The sequence below is a fragment of the Vombatus ursinus genome, unplaced genomic scaffold, assembly GCF_900497805.2.
Source record: "Vombatus ursinus unplaced genomic scaffold, bare-nosed wombat genome assembly UNPS02014810.1, whole genome shotgun sequence".
NCBI lineage: Eukaryota > Metazoa > Chordata > Mammalia > Diprotodontia > Vombatidae > Vombatus > Vombatus ursinus.
Window position 1 is genome coordinate 547,657 of NW_020954588.1, and position 24,361 is coordinate 572,017.

At 39.1% G+C, this 24,361-nt stretch overlaps 1 pseudogene; it reads left to right on the forward strand.

Moving 5' to 3' along the window:
• Positions 1-22,065: 22,065 nt before the first annotated feature.
• On the forward strand, positions 22,066-23,484 carry LOC114053141 (annotated as a pseudogene).
• The last annotated feature ends 877 nt before the right edge of the window (positions 23,485-24,361 follow it).

Here is a 24,361-nt window from a genome sequence, read left to right on the forward strand (position 1 = left end):
CTACCAGGTTGTGTTTGTCCTTTGTTTTCGAAGCGGACCAATGACATCACATGGTGATATCTTGACTGGAGCCTGAATTGGAGTTAAGTGAGCCAGAGTTGCACAAAGTCATCAGCCTCACTCTCTCTTCCAGCCTCTGAAGTCCAATGGCAAGACAAAAGTCAAGATGACTGGCGATGGCCTGGGATGCAGTGGATGACCTTGGCATCTTCAACATCTGACCGAGTTCTAAGTGCTCCATAGCACCTGCTTCAGCCACCTTCATGGCCATTGGAACATATTGTTCTCATCTGCCCATGCCACCAGGAATGCATATGCTTAGGGTAGACATCCCCCTAACTCACCAACAGATTTGAGGCCTGTTGATTACCCTCCACCTGGGTTAACCAGTCTGCTGAGATGGTTCACCAAGGTGTGGCTGCTGCACATGCCACAGCTTCTTATGCCAGGTGGACACCAAAGGTGGATAAGCAGCCCTGAAAAGGACTTGGTAAGTCCTCACACTAGAGGTGCTAGTCCTTCTTGAACACTGCATGAGGTAGTGATGCTGCCCAAGGCCAACTGTGCAGGGAAGCTCCCATTTCCCATTCATACAATGTCATGTCTTTATATTCTTAACCTTAAGGAAGGCTGATGGGGTAAAGTGCCAAAGTCAGTGGGGAAAGTAGCTCCTGGGTGCTGAGAAAACATCTCCTTTGTCATTTCATCCCTCAGTTTGTCAATGGTGTCCCTTAAGGATTGGAGCTGGCCAAACAGGTCCAGAAGCTGGGGTCCCTACCTCCTTCCCTCTTTGCAGTTGGGTTAGACCAGGGGTGAGGAACCTGGAGCCTTGAGGCCATGTGGCCCTCTAGGACCTCAAGTGCGGCCCTTTGAGTGATTCCAAACTTCACAGAAAAAATCCCCTTAATAAAAGGATCTGTTCTGTAAAACTGGGACTCAGTCAAAAGGCTGCACCCAAGGACCCAAGGTCCCTGCAAATGTAAGGGATCCAGTATTTATTTCAGCTGAAGCCCCATGTATAGCATTTGCCTTGAGGTAACAACCCAGCTTCCACATGCTACGGACTCGAGGTCACAGGTTCCCCACCCCTGGGTTAGACTTTGTGGTATCTATCACATATGAGTGTGTGTGAGCTGCTGAAGCATGTCAATAGCTGGGGCTAATTTTCCAGGTCAAAGCTCTAGGTACAAGCGCACTGTCCGGAGCCTCCTGCCCCAGGGGCGCCAGCTTGGTTACATGCAGAGGATGTGAAGCTACCAGCATCACCTTCCCGGGGGCTACCTTGAAGGTGCTGTTCTCACGCTTGAGCTAATGTACAGCCTTGTAACTGAGATCTGCTGGAATAGCAGTGGGGTCTTCTTCACCAGCCCCGGGCTTGCCCTGATGCACCGCTGCTCATGATGCCAGACACAAGGGGAGCAATGCCTGAGGTGGGGCTCCTCTCAGCCCCTCAATTGTTAGTTTGGTCTGGCTATTCAATCGCTGCTTCAGCTCTAGGGCTTAATAAATGTTTATTGGATTGGATTCAACTAAAACAGATGGGCTCATCTTTATCTATTTTTGAGGTGATAGGGAAGCTGGGATAGTCCTCCCTCCACCCCATCTCAGCCTCCTTGGGTAGAGGAGATAGAGATAGCTAACCAGCTAAGAGATTCCATCATTCTGTGGCTGAAGCAGCAAAAGCTGATTAGCTGAAAGTGAACCAGAAATTATAGATTGGGTGAATGACCCTGGTCTAGAAAGGCCAGTCCCCAATGTGTAGCTCTGGGAGGAGAATCACCATTCTCTTCTGGAAGTAGCTATGTGGTACAGTGGATAGAGCACTGGGCCTGGCATCAGAAAGAATTCAAACCTGGCCTCAGACACTTACTAGCTGTATGACCCTGGGCAAATCACTTAACCACTTTCTGCCTCAGTTTCCTCATCTGTAAAATGGGGATAATAATAGCACTTATATGGTTGTTGTGAAGGTCAAATGGGAATTACAAAGCACTTTGCAAATCTTAAAGCCCCATATGAATGCTAGCTATTTTCATTATATGTCTAGAATTTTTCTAAGAATTGAAGTGAAGTTTACTAATCTATAGTCTTCATGCTCCTTTCTCTTCCTTTCTTGAAAAACTGGGATGACACTTGCCTTTCTCTGTTCCTGTAGCATCTCTCCTGTTCTCATGGATCACACAACAATCACTGACGGTCCCTCAGAGATCACTTCAGCCAGTTCCTTCATTACTCAAGGATATAATTCATGTAAGTCAGGGGAATGGAGCTTCTCAAGAACAGTTAATTATGTTCTCTTAGACTTTAGTTAGTTATTTAATGTATCAACCTCCAAAGTACCATTTCTGAACCCAGGGATCCAAGCAAACTATGGGACGAGGAAGGTCAGAAGATTTGACGCCTTGCATGGAAAGTTAGAGATTGACAAAGTTTCAGAATATAATAAAAAATGAAAACCTGTGATCAAAGACCAATGTCTGCCGGATACTCCTTCCAAGCAAGACCTTGTGCTATAGAATCAGTGAGGTCTACATCCCAGAGTTGGAGCCTTCACACATTCATTTGAACATGTGAATAAGGAATCAGCCACCCAGCTTCTATCCCAGCTATGGCTTTGCCTTTCCTCCACCATCTTGGCTCCCCCCAGGCCATTAATGTCTTTTTGTCTTCAGTGCATTCTCAGCTCATGCTGCTTTCCACTAATGACTTTGGACAAGTTATGAAGACTCTTTGGTTCACAATGACCTTTTTTAAAAAATAAAATGAAGAGTACTCTTCAAACTCTTGTACTTTAAGTTCAAGGTCTTGTACAACCCTAGAGTTTTGAAAGACCCTTGAGTGGGTTTTTGGGGAAGATCCCGGTGCCTCTGGATCCTTTTTGGGGACCTCTCTTGAATATACTAGAAAATCCATTAGGTATTCTTAAATAGCTCTGTATCATCGACACCATAAGATTTTAGAGCTGGAATGAACTTTAGAAGTCATCTAGTCTCACTCCCTTATTTTGTAAATTATGAAACTGAGGCTTCAAGAGAACACAGAGCAAAGTGATGCAAAGCCAGGATATTTCCTGACTCCTAGTTCAATGTTCTTTCCATTGTCCATGGTGAGGATTCATTGGGCCAGGATTTTGTTTGGGTGTTCTCAGCAAGTTCCCTGAGGAATTCATAAAATATTTTCTAATTCTTGATGGGGTAGCAATTTAGTTCTTTGTGTTTTTTTTTGTTTTGTTTTTTATTCCCTTGTTGCATTTCCCCCATGTAATGCTAAGACTGAATTTTTTGAAATGTATACATCATTGAATAACCTAGGGAGAAACTAGAAGAGGTGAAGTTAATATAAACAATTGAATAATTTACATTTAGATTTACAAAATAAAACTATGAGGAAGCAGATTCATTACAAGAATGGGACTGTCTAGTTTTGTTTGCTTGTGGAGTACTCTATTTTATGATTCTTACTTTTGAAAATATCATTGGCATTAGGTTATGTTCCTGGGCATGGATTTTGATCTGGCTTTTTTTTTTTTGTCTGGGGACTTTTTGTCTGTATTTTAGGCTGTTTGTTTTTATATTTTCATCATGTGTAGTCTGTGATGGAGTTGGGGTGGAGCAGGGAGTGACACAAGATGGGTCACTGATCTGAATGTACCCCAGCCTTCCGCTGACAAGATTTACCTGGTCTGAGGGCTGTCTGGGAGAGGGAAACTCAATATTTAGGGAGAAGGCGTTGAGTCACTCCCTGCCTTAGGTGTCAGCATTCTTGGAGGAAAGCAAACCATGTGCACCAAATGTTTTTTGCGGTACCATAGTAATAAACATGCCAGGTCCCATTTCTGCCTGCCTTCATGGAGGGCTTTTCTCCTTTCTGCTAATCCAAATTACATAAATATAGTATCTTCAGTGGGAGCTTTTGTGGTTTCTATGAAGCTGCTTAATTCTGAATATTTGCAAAAAAAGTTACTTGAAAGATGCAGAATTGTTTCCTGAAATAACATCATGAGCATTCTTGGGGATTATGATTTCATTTTTCCTTTAGTATTTTCATTGAGGCTTATTATTTATTTGGAGGCATATCCTATCTCCTTACAAAGAAATTTAAGGCAGCTTACCCAATTTAACATTATGTAAAATAGGACATGTAAGAATACAAACAAATAAGAAAACAAAACAAAACAGGGAGTCTACCTTTCTTATATCATGGAACCCTTCGGCCATCGGGTGAACTCCACAGATCCCCTTCTCGGAATCAAACATATTGCCTATGTCCATAATTGAAGGAAATGGTAAATTTCAGTTAGAAGTCAGTATAAAAATATATATATATATATGTATATACATGTTAAATTTAATTTAGAAGTCAATTAAGATAGAAAGAAATGGTAAATTTTAGTTAGAAGTCAGTATATATATGCATATATATGTGTGTATGAATATATATATATATATATATGGAAATGTTACATTTCAGTTACAAGTCAGTTAAGATAGATAGAAGGAAATGTTAAATTTCAGTTAGAAGTCAGTATATATCTTTATCTATATGTGGAAATGGTAAATTTCATTTAGAAGTCAGTTAAGAGAAATAAAAGGAAATGTTAAATTTCAGTTAGAAGTCAGTACATGTATATGCATAGATATGTGTGTATATATATATGGAAATGTTATGTATGTATGTATGTTGTATATATATGCATATATAGAAACAGTAAATTTTAGTTAGAGGTCAATATATATACATACACAATATACATATATATGTATATATTGTATTTACATACAATACACACACACACACACACACACACACACACACACACACATATATATATATATATATTTTCAATTCAAATTCACAACTCCCTGAAATCTATACATGGGTCCCTTGAGAGGTCCATGAGTCCCAAGTTAAGTACTCCTGCTCAAAAAAGATCAGAATATTGTCTCAGTCAGGAAGGGAAGGCATTGATCTTAGCAGCTGTTGCCAGTAACCCTGAGGAGGCACAATCCTTTTCCACTCTGAGGTGACCTCATTAGTCAGTTGATAAAAGCAGAGCTTGCCCCCTTTTCTAGACCACTGTACTCAAGTGGGCCTGCGTGCTGCAGAGCTGCCTCTGCTGATAGCAGGGAGAAACAGAGAGTAAGGTGAAGCCCCTTGGTGACAGAACAGTGCAGCTGGGATCTGGTGGCCTCGGTGACTTTTGCTGACTGTCTTTGTGTCCCTTGTATTGTGCTCCCTGTCCCTGGAGAGACTCTTCTAGTTCTCCAAGCTTCCATAGGTCTTAAGGGCTAGCACATATCTAAACATTGGACAACGAAGCCATTGTTCTGCCAGGTCAGCGGCAGTTTATCTTGTGTTTGGAGGCCTCTTCACCTCATTGACCTTTCTGGGTAGAGAATGTACTCAATGTACTCGGCATTGGGTCACTAAGTACTCCACGCATTTACTATCTCATTAAATACCATCACATTCCTCCTTATCCCCGAGAGCCTAGGCAGCACTGAGGCCCCTATCTATTTTACTCCTTGCCATCACTGGGGTAGGTGGAGCCTCTTTCATAGATCGGGGAGGGGGTTTTGGAGGCCCCTTTCCTACAATCTCCTAAAGCATGTAGAGGTAGTGCCTATTTTTTCTGTATTATTGAACCAGCTGAGAAAGCAACAATGTCTTAGCCCTCTATACCAACATGTCTCTATGGACCAGGCCCCTTTCTAGCCATCTCCACATCATGCTTCCTATATTCTGGCCATCATCCACATTTCTCTCTTCTACCCCCTCATACCTCATGGATACCTTGGACTCTGCCCCTAGATTCCAGGCTCTGATAGGTGAACTTTCACATTATTTTGCCTGGCATCAGGACTATGAGATTCTTCCTGGCTATTGCCACACTTTTGTCTTTTTCCTACATCCCCCAGTGGAGGAAGAGAGACAGTGGGCCACTACGGAAGAGTAGAGGAAAGATTGTTAATGCCATTTGATGTTAAGGTAAGAAAATAAACAAATATAATGTTATCTTATTTTTCCATTTCATCATTTCATACTAATAATAGGTGCTTTTTACAACATGCTTTAATGGTTACAGAGCATTTCATAGATAATAGCTTATCAGATGCTTACAACAATTTAGTAAGATAGGGGCTCTTATAATCCCTATGTTACAGATGAGAAAACTGAGATAGAAAGAAGCTAAATATTTGTCCTATGTCACTTAGCTTATATGCATCCATGGCAAGATTAGAATTTAGTTCTTCCTGATTCCAAATTCTGTCCACTATACCACCTAGCTGCCTCTAAGCAAACTATAACAAAGAAAACTAAATTGTGGTCAAAATGTAAACTACACTTCCCAGGTATACTTATTTCAACATAAGTGTTTATAGGCCACAATTACAATAGCCTTTAATTTCTACTGGGTGAGTAGGAACCTTATGTGGTATTTTTGAGCAAATGGTTAATCCAAATTTGCCCATTTACTGCTTCTTTCAATACTTCAAGCATCTATGATTTCTTCTGATGTGTGACGGTTGCCTCCATGGACATAGATTGCAAACCTTAGGAAACCATCTCCACTGAACTGTGATGCTGAGAAAAATTCAGCATCTGGTGCTTATCCTTCTGCTTATGAGCTAGGCAGGTCTTCTGACCACACAGTATATAGTTGGGCCAATTTTTACCATACTTCCATGACTTATAACTTCCGTTTAAATGTATTAGTCATAAGCAATATGGTCGTATTTTATGATTTAAGATTACAGAATAATAGTTTTGTTCTTGTTTTTATTTTAAATAGTATTTTATTTTTTCCAATTACATGTAAAGAAGGATAATAGTTTTGAAGTTGGAAGGTATATTAGACGTCACTGAGTGAAAAAATTCCACAGAGTAAAAAATTCCATATTTTTTAGAGGAGGAAACAGAAACCCAGAGAAGTTAGGTGACTTACCAAATAACAGATTTGTTCTGCCCAGGCTCTAGCTTCTGCTGTCCACTGAGGCTCAGAGATGTTAAATTACTTGTCCAAGGTCACCCAGGTGATAAATGACTAAAATGGGCCTCAAACAGTGGGTAAACAGGTCAGGGTTGGTATGATAGGTGAGCCCATCAGAACTGAAAACAATGCAGTCTGGTTGTTGTTTGTCTTTCGTTCTCGAAGAGGACCATGACATCAGGAAGATGATGTCATGACTTGAAAGTGAATTGGATTTAAGTGAAGGAGGGCTGTGCAAAGTCACCAGCCTCACTTTCTCCTCCAGAGCCATCTGGGTCCAGTGGCCAGACAGAAATCAGGATGACTGGAGATGGCCCACATACAGCCTGGGATGATGGGTCAAGGGCAGGATTTCTTAACCTTGGGTCCACAGACCCCATAAAATTCAAAGGGTCTGTGAACTTAAATAAGAAAAATATACTTTTATTTTTATTGTTTGGTTTCCTTTGAAATCTTATGTATATTACTTTTGCATTTGAAAACATTCTGAAAAGGAGTACACAGGTTTTTCCTCATTGCCAAAGGGGTCCACGATGGAGAAAAGGTTAAGAATCCCTGATCTAAGATGTAGAAGGCATTTGACAGAATACCAACTCTCTTAGAGCAGAGATATTTTCATTTTTTTTCTCTGTACCCTAGTACCTGCCACACAGTAAGTGCTTAATAAATACTTGTAAAAAATTGGTTGAGATGGATGGCACCATCACCACCAATGTCACATTTTAAAAAGACCCGATTCTTCTAACGCTTCCCTAGCTGGTACAGGGGCTCATAGCATCCCTCATACCTGTCTGTGTTATGACAGATAAAATAGCTAGGTCCCCATTAATGTGAATAATGAATCCCCTGAAGTGGTCACATGTATTTGAATTCTCATTATTAGAAGTTATAATTATGTAAAATATGGTAATTGGTCCAGACCAATTTGAGTTATAGCAGCAAAAGAGCTGTGTCCCTGGGAGGGTCTGAATTCTACCATCTTCTTGCTATTCACAATATATCCTAATGCATTATATATATTCTTTTTTTTTGTCATTATATATATTCTAACTTAGGAGTGGGGAAACTGCGACCTCGAAGCCACCCCTGTTCTAACTCATTGAAAATAAAATGCTCCTGCTCCTAAGATTTCTCATTGAGGAATTTAATTTGGTTTCATTAAGTCTCATAATGATGCACAGACTATATTATCTGTGTCTGGGCATCCTTACTTTTTTAGCCAGGTTCATTCTTCTCCCAAGAGGGCCACATTCAGCTGTTTTGCATAACATGACAGAGATGTTTTCCTCCAGGACTTATGCCTTTTATTAGAAATACTAAGGAGAGCATTGTCTGTTCAGCCAAGTATGTCTGTTAGCAGTCCCTGGAGGGAGCCCACTTACTGGGCCTTGCTATCCTTTTCTTTGTTAGTGCTGTCTGTAATGAGAGATAGGGGCTCTGGTGCTGTCTTTATTGTTTCCCACCATTCCATTTCGGCTATGCTTCTTGCTTACTAATAGGTTGAACAAAGATCTAGAGAATTAGCTATTGAAAACAGAAGGGTAGGGCCATAGAAATGAAAAAAAAATGGAGAAATATGAGGTTACTCTATTTAAGGATACCTCCCAGTGTGATGCCTAGAAGCCTGAAAAATCTGGCTGAAGCTGTCATAGGAGCTCCACTCTTGAGATGTTTGGAGTGTCATATGATCTACTGAAGCAATGATTGGATGATTCTTAAGCACTGACATCTGCTTACTATAGCAGTTCCAGCAGTGAGATCAGGTGTGTCTGGCTGGACAGGTAAGTAGCACAAAGACTTCCAAAGAATACCTTTGGGGGAAAAAGAAAGATACTCACATGTGTACAACACAACATCTACACACACATAACATGGATGCATGTATGTATATGGGCATATGGACATGTGTATATATGTATGTGCACATACACACATGCATATACATACATTTAAACACATACATATATAAGATATACATCTAAGCCATGGGAAAGATTTGCAAAAACTCTAAGGTCATTTATGAAGGCAGAAATATTTTTGGGTCCATGTTATGAAAGATTACTTGATTCAGAGCAAGAACATTTGGGTTTGAATTCCAAGTCTATCACTTACTAGCTGTATCCCTGAGACTCTGTTTCCTCATCTGTAAAATGTGGATAAAACTTATATCAAGCACCTCATGGGATTAAATGAGAGAACACATAGAAGCTGCTATGATAATGTCAATGGGCTGTGTTGCCTACAGTGGCTAAGGAGGCCAGTGGGGAATGGGAATGAGAAATGTCATAAGTGTTGATACTTTGGAGATAGGACTATTGGTAAGCCATCAATTCTCTCTCTCTTTCTGTCTCTCTCTCTCTCTCTGTCTCTCTCTCTCTTTCCCTCTCTCCCTTTCTCTCTTTCTCTTTCTCCCTGATGGAATGGGGAGGGGGAAGAGGGAGGGGATATGTGGAATGTAGGATTGTTCAGGCCCACAGCTGCCAGGGTACAGCTACTCAAGGAGGGAACATGGATACAACATTCCTCTCCCCTAAAAGGCCATTGGCTTGGGCAGAGACTTTGCGTGAAGCAAGCTGCCAGTCACCATTACCCCTTGCTTTTTTCTCCCTCTGTGGTGTTTTCCTGATTGTCCCACTGTTTTAAACTGCTGATTTCTCCTAACTTCTGGATTGGTTATTTTTTCAGGCCAGAGCTGGAACCACACAGACCTGTTCCTACCAGCATGTTCTCTTTATCCTGTGCCAATGAATTCCTCCAACCAACAGCCTGAAGTGGAATTGTGCATTCCCAACATGTTTTGCAATTTTGCAAGGATAGCTAATTCTCTTAACTGTTCATTTCATTGACTTTAAATTTTTTAAAATTTTTATGAAGAGAAGCATTTGCAAAAATGTTGCTATGAATATTTTGGTACAAAGGGCCTGACTTTGACCTCCCCAGAGTATATGCTCTACAGCAAGATCCAAACTGGGTCAATTTAGATACTTTTTTCCTTCTTCTAATTCCAAATGATTAAACATGAATTTTCTTAGAGAAAAATTTTCCCTAAGCTGGTTTTGAGTTACTGAAATATTTGAATAATAAAATTGCAATAGATACGGTACTATATTTTGTGGGCTATAAGATATACTTCAGACCTTAAAAAGGGAGCTTCTAGAATTTCCCTAAGCTAAGCATCTTGAAAGGCTTCTAGTTTGAAAAATCAATTGTGAAAATACCCATCAAGTATTTTGGTGAGAAATTGAGGGGCAATGATACAATTGTACTGAGTCACTTACTGTGGTCATCCCTTGAACTGCCACTGTGGTCTGGAGTGGTCTGATAAATTGTTTTTTGAGGCCATAAAAATATGGCATCATGTAATTTATATATTACAATAGGTGAGGAAAGTCACTAACCTATTTATATCCTTTGAGTCAATAATCCCATTAGAGCAGGTAAATTCAGAAAGGAAAGTCTCATACATCAAAAATATCTGTTGCAAAACTTATGATAGCAACAACAACAACAAAACTGGAGTTAAAGTAGGTGCCCGTTCATTGGAAAATGGCTGAATGCAATGGTTTCCTATTGAACCATAAGATATATAGAATATGAAGAATTTCAGAGAAGCTAGGAAGACTTGGATAAAGTGATAAAGAGTGAAATAATTGTGAGAAATGGAAGAGTTAAGTTTCCATATAAGTAAATAAGAAATCAGCACAGACAGGCTAACTTCTCTGTCCAAAGTGGGGAGTGATAACACAATTCTAGGCACGTAATATATGTTAAGGTTGGGGCATATAAGGAAGATTGTAACCCAGAAGGATTAGGACCAATCCTGATCCAGAAGGGAGGAGTTAGGCAATTGCTGACTATAAAACTTGCTCTGGCTTCTTTTACATGGGCAATTCTTCCCTTCCAAGGAGATGTGCCTGCTTCTCTCGAGAATCGAAAGGACGCACTTTAACTTCTTTAATAAAAAGTCTTTGAGACACCAGTCTTCGGAGCTGAGTATAAGGAAGACTGTAAGAATAAAATTTTTAATGGCTACAACAATTTAAACAAAAACAATGGAGAAATTCAGCTGAACTCTGAGGAACTGCAGTGCCCAATCGTGGCACAGGAGAGAGGTTGATGAAATACGCTGCTTACTTTTTGAAGGGGTGAGGCAGGACTATGGTTGTTGGGTCAATTGGTTTTGCTTAACTGTTTTTCTTTGTTAACAAGGGACAGATACTTCAGTGGTGGTGAGGTATATAATGGGAAATGACTATGGTGTAAAAACAAAAGGCACCAATAAATCTTAAATTAAAAAACAGAAAATTAGTATTTAAAAGAAACAATACTGATAAAAGGGTTTAGTGCCTGTGAAAGGCATATATACCCTTTTAGAACTCACAAATGCACATGATAAAGGCACCAAAGGTTGACACAATGGAAATTTCCTCAAACCACTCTGGGCCTTAGATTTGATCAGGAGGGACTGCTTTGGGGATTGTGAAATTAGTTTAGTTACCATACCAATGGAATCCCTGGCCTCGCAGCTACATTAACTCGTGGGGATGCCTCCAATGCCTTTCATTTTGAATTCAAAACTAAATTCTAGCATGAGACTGATATGACAGAAATAATACTTCCTTTCAGTGATGATACTTTATTGTCTTTAATGAAAATAGGATTCAATCTAACAAGCATCTGTTAAGCACCTACTATATGCAGGACACTGAGCTGGATGAATGAAGAAACATTTAATAAACAGTAAGAATGTACCAAGCCCTGTGGTAAGTTGGGGATACAAATACATAAAGCAAAACCGTCTCAGTTCTCAAATCCTTTCCAATAATGGAGGATTAATTTGGTTATAGTTCCCTGAATTACTGGAGGTAGAAAGTGGGGTAGGGTATTCATGCAGTGACATGGCATGAACATGAACAATTGGGGTGGATCTGAGTCTTCAACATTCAGCAGTCAGAAGCCTAGGGTTTCTGATGGTGGGGTACAAAGACTACACAATGCTTCTGTCCTGTGCCTCAAAGTATTAATGTGAGTATCAAATCCAATGATATCAGAGAAAGCAGTTTGAAACCTGTCAAAGCACTATACAAATATAAGGTTTATCATTTTAATATTAAATATTATCATAATATAAATAAATTATAAAATAGCAGTTAAAACACATTTAAATATTTAATCATAATTATAGCTAACATTTATATAGCACTTCCTAGGTGCTAGGCACTGTGCTAAGCACTTTGCAATTGTTGTCTCATCTGATTCTCACAACAACCCTGACAGGTAGGTGCTGTTATTATCTTCACTTTACAAATGAAAAAATTGAGGCAAGTGAAATGAACTTTCCAGGGTCACACAGCGAGGAAGTATTTGAAGATGGATATGAAATCAGGTCTTCCTGATTCCAGGCCCGGCACTGTGTCCACTGAGCCCCTTAGCTGCCTTTATTGTTGTATAACCTGAAAAATGTAAGCCAAGCATAGTCTTTGGACCATCACAAATTCAAATTCTTTTGCCAGACAAAGGGACTGAGGAGCAGAAAGACCTAGCTGTCTTTTTTACCGTAAGCGTCCCTAACGTGGAAGTCGTCAAGGCCAATGTCTTTTTTTCCATGCCACAATGGATATCATTTACTTCTTTTGTAAGTACCAAACATGAGTTTAAGCAAGTCATTTTTCTCTGGGCTCTGATTATTATAAAATGAGGGAGTAAGCTGAGGGATCTTCAAGTTCCCATCCAACTTCAAATCCTAGTTTGATTACTAAATATGGCGTATACGTGATTCCATATCTTATATATATATATATATATATATATGTATGTGTGTTTATATATGTATATATATTTTTTTGATGAGGCAATTGGAGTTAATGACTTGCCCAAGGTCACACAGCTAGTGAGTATCATGTGTCTGAGACCGGATTTGAACTCAGGTCCTCCTAACTCCAAGGCTGGTGCTCTATCCACTGCACCACCTAGCTGCCCCTTATAGTTATAATTCTTTAGTGTTTATTCTTTAGTGTATCTAGTTTAGTGTAATTCTTTTAGTGTATCTAGCCTGGACCCATTCACACATACCATCTCTCTCTCCCCTCCCCCAATGTGTTCAAGTTACATTGAGGGAAGAGGTTGCATTCAAAACTCTAGCTTGTGAGCCCCCACTGATGTTTCTTTTACCAGATAAACTAAAAGACATAAGTTCTGTTGAAGATATAAGACTCCTCCTTGTGTTTAGAATTAGATTTGTTAGTCATGTTCAATTACTTCATACAACTGCAAGGAGAGTTTCTCCAACCAGCATAGTGACAAAATGTATTTCTAAGACGTTAGTTCAAAGCTACCCAACATAGCAAAATATTACATAAAAAATGTCCATATTGCATTTTATGACATCTTATTTGATGTATTGTCTTATTTGATCTTCAGAACAATTCTGTAACATTGGTGATGCAAGTTTTATCATCTTCATTTTAGATAAGGAAATCGAAGATCAGAGAGATTGAGAAAATTACATGAAATTGAGTCAGTACTCCAAACTCAGGTCTTCTGGATCAAAGTTTTATTCTGCACTAATCACAGTCTAATAATGCTCTCCATGGTGCATACTTTATATCATTGAAGGTAGCGTTTTGGCATTCAGTTTTACTTGGAAAATTTTTTTTTACCTATGATCTTTGCACTTCTGCTGGCATATTCTATTCTAAGCCTGATAACGAGGAGTTGCTGAGTTCTTTTAAATGGTATTTCCACCTCATAAGTGCCTGCATTGCCCTGGGCAGATGGAATGACTTTCTGAATCAAGTAGTTTTATTATTCACTGTTTTTGATGAGCATAGACAACAACGACTATTTCTTTTCTTTTTTTGTTTTCGGTTGATGAAGTAGTTAAGTGAAATATGTCAGTGAACTTCTTGTGGAAAGTGGCATTGTGTCCTGAAAGAGAATGGATGTTTTTGTTGCCTTTTAGTCTCTTAGGGACTTTGCACTCCAGGCAGTTTAGGCTGGGCTACTCTGACAAGTACTATTGTATTAGAACAAAGACTGTTCTTTCCTATACAGTTGGGATGTCTTTGGAAAGTGGGAGGAATGAAAAGTGTGTTTCCTTGGAAATATTTTTAAATAAATGGAAGGTACTCTGCCAACAGTAGAGATAACTAAGGAGCCTTCTCTTTTAGTCATCCTGAAGAATGGCTTGGGTCCCAATTCATTGGACCAGGATTAACTTTTTAGGCCTCCTTTCCTTGCTCTCAGCATATATAATGCCAGTGATGGAACTGTTAGGCTAGGGGGAGTGAGTCCTGGTTGAATTTCTATTTAATCATTTGCATACTGTTATATACATTTTGGCTAGCCTGGGACGGCCTAAAACATGGTTCCCATGCTCTCTCTCCTGCCCCCTACTCTACTTTCACTGCTGTGGACTGTGGCTTCCATCTTAATTCACAAAGGACTGAACGGAATCAAACAGGGGGAAATAGATTTAAGAAGCATAAGTCCTTTTTGACTGTCAGGGTGATTACCACAGTAACAGGAAATGGGCTTAGGTCTCTATCTCTTGACAGGGATTCAAATGAAATGAAATGATTCCATTTGGGTTTGGTTTGGGTCCAATTTGGATAATATTTTGCTGTCTCAGTTTTATACCATATATAGGTTTTTAAAATACACAGGTTTAGCTCTATTTCAAATTGGTTCACTAGGGTTTTGGGGGAACAACTCTAGTTTAGATCACAGCTTAGTAAGCTATCCATACACATATACATATGTGTGTATGTATACATATAAATGTGTGTATATATGTATATATATACATATGTTTGTGACTCAATAAATTTGTAGAGTTCTAGATTTTAGTTGGAGGTTTGGTTTAGTGATTGGCTCTAATTCATGGAGGTATTTATAAACATGGTTAAGAACCAGTGCTTAGCATAGTGCCTGACATATAGTAAGGACTTGGTAAGCACTTATTGACTTGACTTGACAACCATCCTGATTTGATCATTTAGGTATTTATCTGTTTGAGGCAGGAAGTTGAATCTGATGATCTTCTGAGGGCTTTTCAATATCTTGGTTTAGATGATTGATGTGTCAAAGTTCTTGAGTTCCTTAGCTTTCAACAGTGATTTTATATGGATTATTGTTATCCATTTACTAACATATGGTTTTGAAAAATTAAGGAAAGCACTATAGAAGCATCAATTGTATAACAGTGTGATGACTTAATGGGTTTGGATTTGTTGCCTTTAAGCAGATCAAGTCATTTAGGCTTTTGCCTTAAAAAAATTAGTTTAACTATAGACTTTAAACATTGTTAATTTTGCTTACTCTTGCATCCTCTTGTCAGCTGAATAAATCACTTTTCACCAATTCAGCATTGAACAACCATTTATGATATAATCCATGCCCCAGAATCCCAAGGTTTGTACTATTGCAGACAGAGTTTCAATTTTATATGATTCTCAAGAATCCCTTTGTCACTGTAGAAACTCCTTCAGTCCTCCAGCCTTAAGGTACTTCCAAGAGGATATGAACTCCTTTCAGAAGGAAAAATAAGTTGGAGTAGCTGGAGAGACAGTTCCCTTCCAGTTAGACTGACTGACATTGAACAACTCATGGTGGTTATGCACAGCAAAGTCTGGGTTTTTTGCTCCCTTATATTGCTGCTTTTTTGTTCTAGATTTAGATGCCATGTAAATGACCCTTCTCTCATTGGGCTGATGCCATCTGGTGACTCTTTCTCTTGTTAAAAGGCAAGATTCTGGAACTCTTGGACTTGCAGCTGCTAGAAGGATAATATAGAAGCTGCTACTGCTCAGCAACTCCCCTTCTTTCCCAAGAAGGCTGGGATTCAGAAGCTGCTGCTGCTTGACCGTGTGGCTCTACTCTCCTAGGACTATGTAATAGAGAGCATGTGTACCAGTAAATACATCATCACTGCTTCTCCCACTCTAGGTCAAGGCAGAGTTTAAGAATTTGAGGTTCAGAAATTATTTATGCCATGGTCATCTTTATTCTACTCCACTAATGCCATCTATAGGGCTGAAAGGGAGATGGTCCATTGCTTCTGGAAAAAGTCCATTATCAGATCTGTGACATGCCCGAAAAAGGGGCCAATTCTGTAACTGACCCCCTCACTCTTTTTTTTTTTGACCCACAACAATCTAAACCAATCAAAGACACAATCAAGTCCTAAACAAAGTTTCACCACCCAGTCAGCTCATCAAGTTGATCTAGGAACTTCTCTGAAGGACCACCTACAATTAAGTTGTTCTATATTATGTGCGTAGCTCCATGCAAGGCCATGGAAGGGATAAAAAAGACAATCAAGACATTGTCCCTGCCTTCACGGATATACCACATAGACAAAAAAGGCAAGGTGTGCAATACCTACATAATAACTAGAAGGCAGAGGTTAGAAATATCAATCCATTTTGCAAATACTAATACCACATTACCGTGTTAGGCACTTAGGAAGATATAAAAATTAAGTAAGATAGGATCTTTGACCTCAAGAAATTTACAATCTTCCAGAAAAGCAAAAAAGAAGGAGAAATACACCTGTAGTGGTTTTCCATCATCATTTCTTTAAGTTTTGAGTAATGGGTTAAAAAAAGACTTGAAGAATAAGGAGATGGTTTGATGGTTTTGGTGGTGAGGTGGTCCGTCTTTTTCCTAAGACATGAAAAAAGTCAATAATGCTCAGGCATTACTTTCTTTATTTTGGTATTGTATACTGCCAAAAAGGTATTTGTTGACTGAACTCTATTCCAATGTGAAGCACATGAATCTGGTGACATAAAGCCTAGAGATGACAATGGTATAGAAGAATAAATATTATATCTGAAGGTAGGGGGCTGGGATTAAGATTTTGACTTTGCCATTTCCTAGCTCTATGTATGTGTATATTCTTGAGAAACTCACCTTGTTTCTCAAGATCTGTGCCTGACCTTGTAGTAAGAATTTAACGAAAACTTGTTGATTGATTGGGTCTCAGTTTCATGCTCTGTTATATGAAAGGTTAGATTAGGTGCTCTCTAAGGGGTCTCCCAGGTTTCAATCTACCAATATTTACATTCATGTACATCACAAATAGGCTTTGGCATTCTTTCTTTATTTTTTAGAGAGAGAGCGAAAGCCCTAGCTATGTGTTGGTTTGCTGGGTTGCTGAATCTGAAGGATACTTAAGACTCATTTCCCAAGACCTTTTCCATCCCTGCTTTTCGTAAATAATTTGGAGTGAAGGAGTGACTTAGAATTTCCATCATTGAAACACTAGGCCTCTCTAATATTTATGTGGTTCTTATGTATTATCCATAAAAACAATTAAGTAATTAAAGGCTATGTTCTCCCTAGGACAAATATTCACTCTGGAGATGACTTTGCTAGATACCTTGTCAATTAGAACACAGAACACAATCTCTCTCCAAAAAATGTCCCCAAGCTGCCATTTGAAAGGTAATTTATTTACTACATTCTATGGAAAAGTAACTTCTAAAGTACTTTCTGCCTTTTTATTTACCCTCATTAGAAATTTAATACAGGAGTTGGAATGATTCTCCTTTCTATCAAACAATTCTTTCAAGCCTTTACTATCCAAGATGGAGAATTAGGTTCCTCCATGACTACCATGGAATGGTGGATCATTTCTGCTTTTAAAAACATCACTGATATGTGGACTACTTCTAGGACTCAGTAGCAAGTGTAACAATGGGGCACAGGGTAGGCAGTGATACAGTAAAAGATTACAGGTGCATAATGATGTGTGAAAAGGCTCTGTCTACTTTCTTCTTTCTCCTTGGGGGCTTCAGTATATGGTTAATGAGGTTCTTTTTGGGATACTTATTCATGGTGAACACCAAGCCCAGTCATGAGTATTATTGGAGTACAACAGAAGTGCTGAGCCCAGTGAATAGAAATAAAAGCTTATGGAGCTCAACTCATTTGTCCCCATCCTTGCTTATAATGAAGTGGTACTTGAGACCTTGGGGAGAATTTGATATTTGAAAAAGCTAGACTTGTAGCAATCACACTAAGAGAGCAGGGATATCAAAGAGAAATAGCAGCAAATGGTTCCAAGTTCTACGTATTAGACAGAGGATTTTCTTAGTGAAATGGCAAACATGAGTATGGGATTTATAACAACCTGACATTATTACCAGACCTGAAAGTGTATCTTATTAGCTGATTACTACCTAGGCAGCAAGGTGGCTGAGTGAGTAGAGTCCTGAATTTGGAGTCAGAAACACTTAAGTTTTTGGAAGCTCCCGTATTTTTAAAGCTGAGGGAAGCAAGAAGACCAAAGAAATGGTAGGACCTCTGTTTGGGATGCATTGGGTGATGCTCACTGACGGTGGAGAAGAAGAACCTGCACAACTCTTGTTTCTGTTTCCTCTGCCAAGAGGATGACCTCTGCACTAGAAATGATAGTATTAAAAATTATAGATAAGGAGTTGGTGCTTAAGAACACAAGGCACCTCCTTCCCCCATTACATTATAGGTATGTAGTCTCAGGTACATAGAAGAGTATGTTGGTAAATGTTTAATAACTGATCCCTAACCCTTCCCTCCCCCCCCAAAAAACCAGTTCACAGGACACACTTTTAAGCTGAATCAGTTTTATTAACATTTTCTCCACACCTTTTTAAAGTCTAGATAATTTACAAAACAATAACTCCAGCCACGATTTGTAGCATTTACTGATTCTGAGATGTAAATGCTCGCACTGAAAATTTAACAGTTGGATCTCCTGGTTAGAGCTGGCTCCAGCACATCCTTTGGGTGTGTACTATTGAGAGGGAAGGAAAAGGGGGGGTGTGAAGCATTTATATAGGGTCTACTATGTGCCAGTCACCATATTAAGCTTTACAAATATTATCTCATTTGTTCTTCACAACAACCCTGGGAGGTAGGTGCTATTATTATCCCCATTTTGCAGTTGAAGAAATTGAGGCAAATAGAGGTTAAGTGTTCTCTCTCTCTCTCTCTCTCTCTCTCTCTCTCTCTTTCTTTTTCTTTCTTCCCTCCCTACCTTCCCACCTTTCTCTGTTTCTCTCTCTTTCCATCTTTCCCTATGGTGTCCAGGCTGCCCTGACCGGGTTCTCCCTTTCTTAGGCAGTTGGTGACCCCCAACTCATGGGAGTACACCAAACTGCATTTAGAACAGACACCCAGTGGCCTTAGCCTCCTGCAGCTCAGCATTCCTGAGTTCAAGCTATCCATTGGAGTCCCAGGAGCAGGGATTACAAACATGTGCCACCTCTGTGGACTCTAGCTTTAAGTCTATAATCTAATTCAAGTCTCTCATTTTACATAGAAGAAAGTAGAAGCTCAGGCCAGTTATTCTTTTCTATGCTTCTTCCAGCTGCCATAGTTTTTCCAGAACTCTCTTACCTAACACAAGCCTGCATTTTTTATTCACTGTTTTGGAAATACTAGGGAGATTCTTCTCTCCCAGCTATTGTTCAGCTCAGTGTTAATTCTTTGCTTAATTGTAACCCATTAGATCCAAACTATACTAACTCTTTTTTAGTATATGCAAACACACCAATAGCTGTTGGGCATATTTAGACATAGATAGATAGAAGAAAGCATGGTGTCCTCCAATGCAGAGATATTCAAGAAGGCAAATAAATGTTTCCATTTTATGAAGTGTCCAGGGATACGCCTTCAGCTCATCACTAAACTGATGACAGTGTGTATATTTAGAATTTAATCTCTTGTTGCTTTCTTATATAGTTGAAAAGATCAACTGTGGAATTGATGTGGAAAAGATCAATTGTGGAATTGCTCCAAGAAAAGTGGGGAATACTTTGAGTTATAAATAAAAATTTCACATAGATCAAACTTAATTGATTTTATACCTTTTTGTAAAGATTTTTAAAAGTCAAAATGACTGGAATCTACTATTGCTTAATGCTAAAAGTATGGTGATGGATGAATTTGATATTGAGGTCTGAGTATTTAACAGGATAATAATAAATGACATTTATAAAGCTTTTTATAGTTTGCAAAATGCTTTACAAACATTATCCTATTTGAACCTTGTAACCATCCTGTGAGGTAGGTTGATGATGAAGGTGTTATTATTCCCATTTTACAGATAAGAAAACTGAGGCTCAAAGAGATTAAATGGTTTGCCCATGGTCACACATGTAAGTAAGGGTTAGGGGTGGGATTTGTGAGGCATAGAGTCATAGGTAGGATTTGAGCCTAGGTCTTCTGGACTCAAGTCCAACATTCTACCACACTGTCTCCACAGGCTTTCTCCCAACCAACTTGTTCTGACTTTTCACTTAGGAGCTTGTGTGATTCATGACTTGTGTCCTTTGATAAATTAGGTGTTTGAGGGGGGTTAAGATGAGCAAGAGGGACCTAGTGGATACCTGACAAATAATAGTTGATTGGTTGATTATATAACAAATGTGTATAACATATGAAAATAGAGGACAGTTTGGTATAGAAACTTTTCCATTTTTTTGGAAGTCAATGCATTTAAGGATATAAACAGCTAGCTAGACACTTGATGTACAATATGCTGACTATGAGAACAAGGAAAGAATGATAGGGATGTTTCTTACAGCTTAGGAAACATGGTAGAAAATTACCTCTTTGGGGAAAGAAATGTCTTCACTCAACAGTGCAAAATATTTCATTGTAGCTCTGTCTTTGGTCTGCTATACTTTGTGATTTTGAGGGCAGATTGATGCTGGTCATATCATGATTATTCACCATTCTCTCAGGCTCTCACAATGAAAAAAACAAAGAAACAAACATAAATATCAGATGTCAGAAAAATGGTTTATGTCTACCAGTATAAGACAGGTGAGAAGTGTCTATAGACTACAGTAAAAAACATATTACATTTCGGGAGAATGTAAGTTCCTTGAGGACAGGGATACATTTTTTGTTTTTTTCTCTGTTTCCCCAATGCCTTTCGCAAAGTAAATACCTGGGAGATGCTTGGAGGAAGAGATTGGATTGGGAGATGCTCAATGGTAACTGTCTTCAAGTCTTTAAAAGCTGTCATATAGAAAGATAAGATCCTGATCTCTACTGAAACAATGAGCTTTGCAGTTAACTCTTTCTGGCACTGATTCAATCTAGTAATTTGTAGAGGTATATTAGGAATAATGGAGGATTCAAGCCCTGCCTCAGCCTAGTTGTGTCACCTTGGGTAAGTCTCTTTCTCTTACTGAGCCTTTTTTCCACTATCTATAGAATAAGGGTTTTGGACCAGATACTAGTCTTTCAGGAGATATATTGTTTTATCTATCTATCCATCTATCTATCTATCTATCTATCTATCTATCTATCTATCTAACATTTATCTATTACTATATTAAATAATATGCATTATTTCAATAGATACATTGCCCTTCTGTAGGTGTTTTGTTGTATGCTTTGGTTTAGGGGGTGAGGGAGAATCATAGACATTCAGAGGCTATCTTGTCCAATTTGTGCTGGGGTTGAATCTTCTCTGACAACTGAGGAATCTGTGAGGTCATCATATTCTCCCTCCACCCTACCCCCCACCTTATTTTATAGCTAAAGAAACTGAGTCCACAGAACTTAAACGACTTTGCTCCAAATCTCAGGTTGTAAATGAAAGAGTTGGGGTTTGACCCTAAAACTCTTCTATTATACTATGACATTTAGCTTTTGCTTGAAGAGTTCCATTGAGTGGGAACCCACTACCTCTTGAAGCTGCCCATTTGTCTTTTTGGTAGTTCTTATTGATACCAAGTTTTTTCCTTCCCTATTACTCCTAGTTCTTTCTTCTAGGGGCCAAATAAAACAAACCTCATCCCTCTTGTACAGGACAGTCATTCAAATACTTGAAGACAGAAATCATGTGTCCCATAAGTTTTCTCTTCTTCTAACTCCTGCCTCTTCTCCTTCTCTAAACATTCCCTGTCCCTTCCGCTGAACGCCTGTTTGACGTGGTCTCTAGTCTTCTTCACCGAACTGGTTGCCTTCCACGGGATGAAGGAATTAAAAGCTTTTTAGGTGTCAAATGCTATGCTAAGGACTGGGGATATAAATACAAAAGCAAGATGTCTAAACTAGGGCCCTTAGCACGTATGTCTGCTCCTATATCCCCTCCACCCATCCCTCTCTCCCTCTCCCATGCCAGCCCAACAGCCTGGGCTTACAGATTTCAGGTTCCAGATCCTAGCTTCAAACTGCTCCCACCTGAATGTTCTCTGGCTACAATGATAGATTACGGCGAGGAACTGAGCAGTAAACTGGAGCCACTGGAGTCCATCTACCTGTACCCTTTTACAATATTATCAGGGAATCCAGTCAGTTTCAACATGACTGTTGAAGGAATATATCTCCTGAAAGACTAGTATCTGGTCCAAAACCCTTATTCTATAGATAGTGGAAAAAAGGCTCAGTAAGAGAAAGAGACTTACCCAAGGTGACACAACTAGGCTGAGGCAGGGCTTGAATCCTCCATTATTCCTAATATACCTCTACAAATTACTAGATTGAATCAGTGCCAGAAAGAGTTAACTGCAAAGCTCATTGTTTCAGTAGAGATCAGGATCTTATCTTTCTATATGACAGCTTTTAAAGACTTGAAGACAGTTACCATTGAGCATCTCCCAATCCAATCTCTTCCTCCAAGCATCTCCCAGGTATTTACTTTGCAAAAGGCATTGGGGAAACAGAGAAAATGATGAAAAACTGCCCAGACAACTCTTACATTTTCTTTTAGAGAAAAGCATCCGGATGACATTCCTCATTGTGAAATATTCTCTTCAGGAAATCTAGAAGATAGCGATGTCTCAGCCATATTAAAATTACTAGAGTTCTAGGAAGAAGAAAAGCTTGGCACGGTGATAATCTTCTCTCTAGCATCAACTGTCCAAGTTAAAACTAATTGAAACTGTAGCTCAAAACAAGAGGTAGGTGGGGCATAGTGGAGAAAGCATTGGGAAGAACTAAGTTTAAATCTGGTTTCAGACACTTACTAGCAGTGTGACCCTCGGCAAGCAACTCTGTCTGCCTCAGTTTCCTCATTTGTAAAATGAGGATAATAATAGTTTCTACCTCCCACGGTTGTTGTTGCGAGGATAAAATGATGTAATATCTGTAAAGCCCTTTCCAGACCTTAAAGTGCTATAGAAATCATAGCAGTTATTATTATTGCTATTATTTTTATAAATAGAAGAGAATAAGAGAAACAGAAAAAAAAGAAGCAGGAGCCACAGAAAGGCAATATTTCCATCACACCTGCAACAATTGAGAATTCCTTGAGGAGGAAGGCTGTTTGATGCAGAGCTCTTAGAAATTAAAGGGAAGAGAATGAAGGAGGAAGACAAAGCTGGAAAAAAAATTAAGTGGAAGCCAGCTGTCTGAAACATCATAATCTTGACACATCTGATCTCCAGCTCCTAGAGAAACCTGGCAGCAGTGTAAAAGTGGATGAATCTTTATTCCAAGAAATGGATGACTCGCAGCCAGAGGAGAGGACAGTCCTGATTAGAATCTGATTGATTTAGAGAGTGAGTAGTGACTAGATTGACTAATGAACTGGTCCTGTCAGCAGGATGACAATCCGTGTCCTTCTGTTGCCACTTGCAGAGAACTAGAATGCCACAGCATCTGCGGTTCCGCTGAGTGTGCATTGGTTTCCTTTTCTTTTTTTTTTTTGCCCTAAGAAAAAATAATTTTCATTTCATCTTACATGTCTCATGCATTTCTTTGAAATATGATTGAAAAACTTGGACCCAAGCAATATAGCTAGTAAGACACAGCAAATTGAATATTAATACAACTGAAAAAATTCTCATACATGTGAATTACAAATACTAACTTTTAAGCAGAGTTATGCAAGCTTTAAACAATCCTGTCAAGTTGAAGGATGCTTTGTAGCTCACTTAGCCTTGTTCCCCTAATGAGACTTTTCATCATCATCTGGGAATGGAATATTAAGTAAAAGCAAGCTAGAGAGCAGAGGTCAGATTATGGCTTATCTCTGGCCATTGATCTCTTGCTTCTTCCCCAGACAAGTATGGCCAATACCACACTTGTTTGTACTTAAGGAAGATATAAAAACATCTTGGGAACAGTTCCTGCCCTGTCTGGAAATGACTAAGTGGGGCAGCACTAGGTGGTGCAATGCTTTTACTCAAGCAGTGGGAGATGCAGGATAGTGGCAAGTATAGAAGCAGTGTGTTTAATCAATCAGTCAACAAGCATTTATTAAGTGATTGCTCTACTCAGGAAGACCTGAGTTCAAATATCACCTCAAACACTTACTGGCTGTGTGACCCTGGGTCAGTCACTTAACCCTGTTTGCTTCAGTTTCCTTATCTGTAAAATGAGCTGGAGAAGGAAATGGCAAACCACTCCAATATCTTTGCCAAG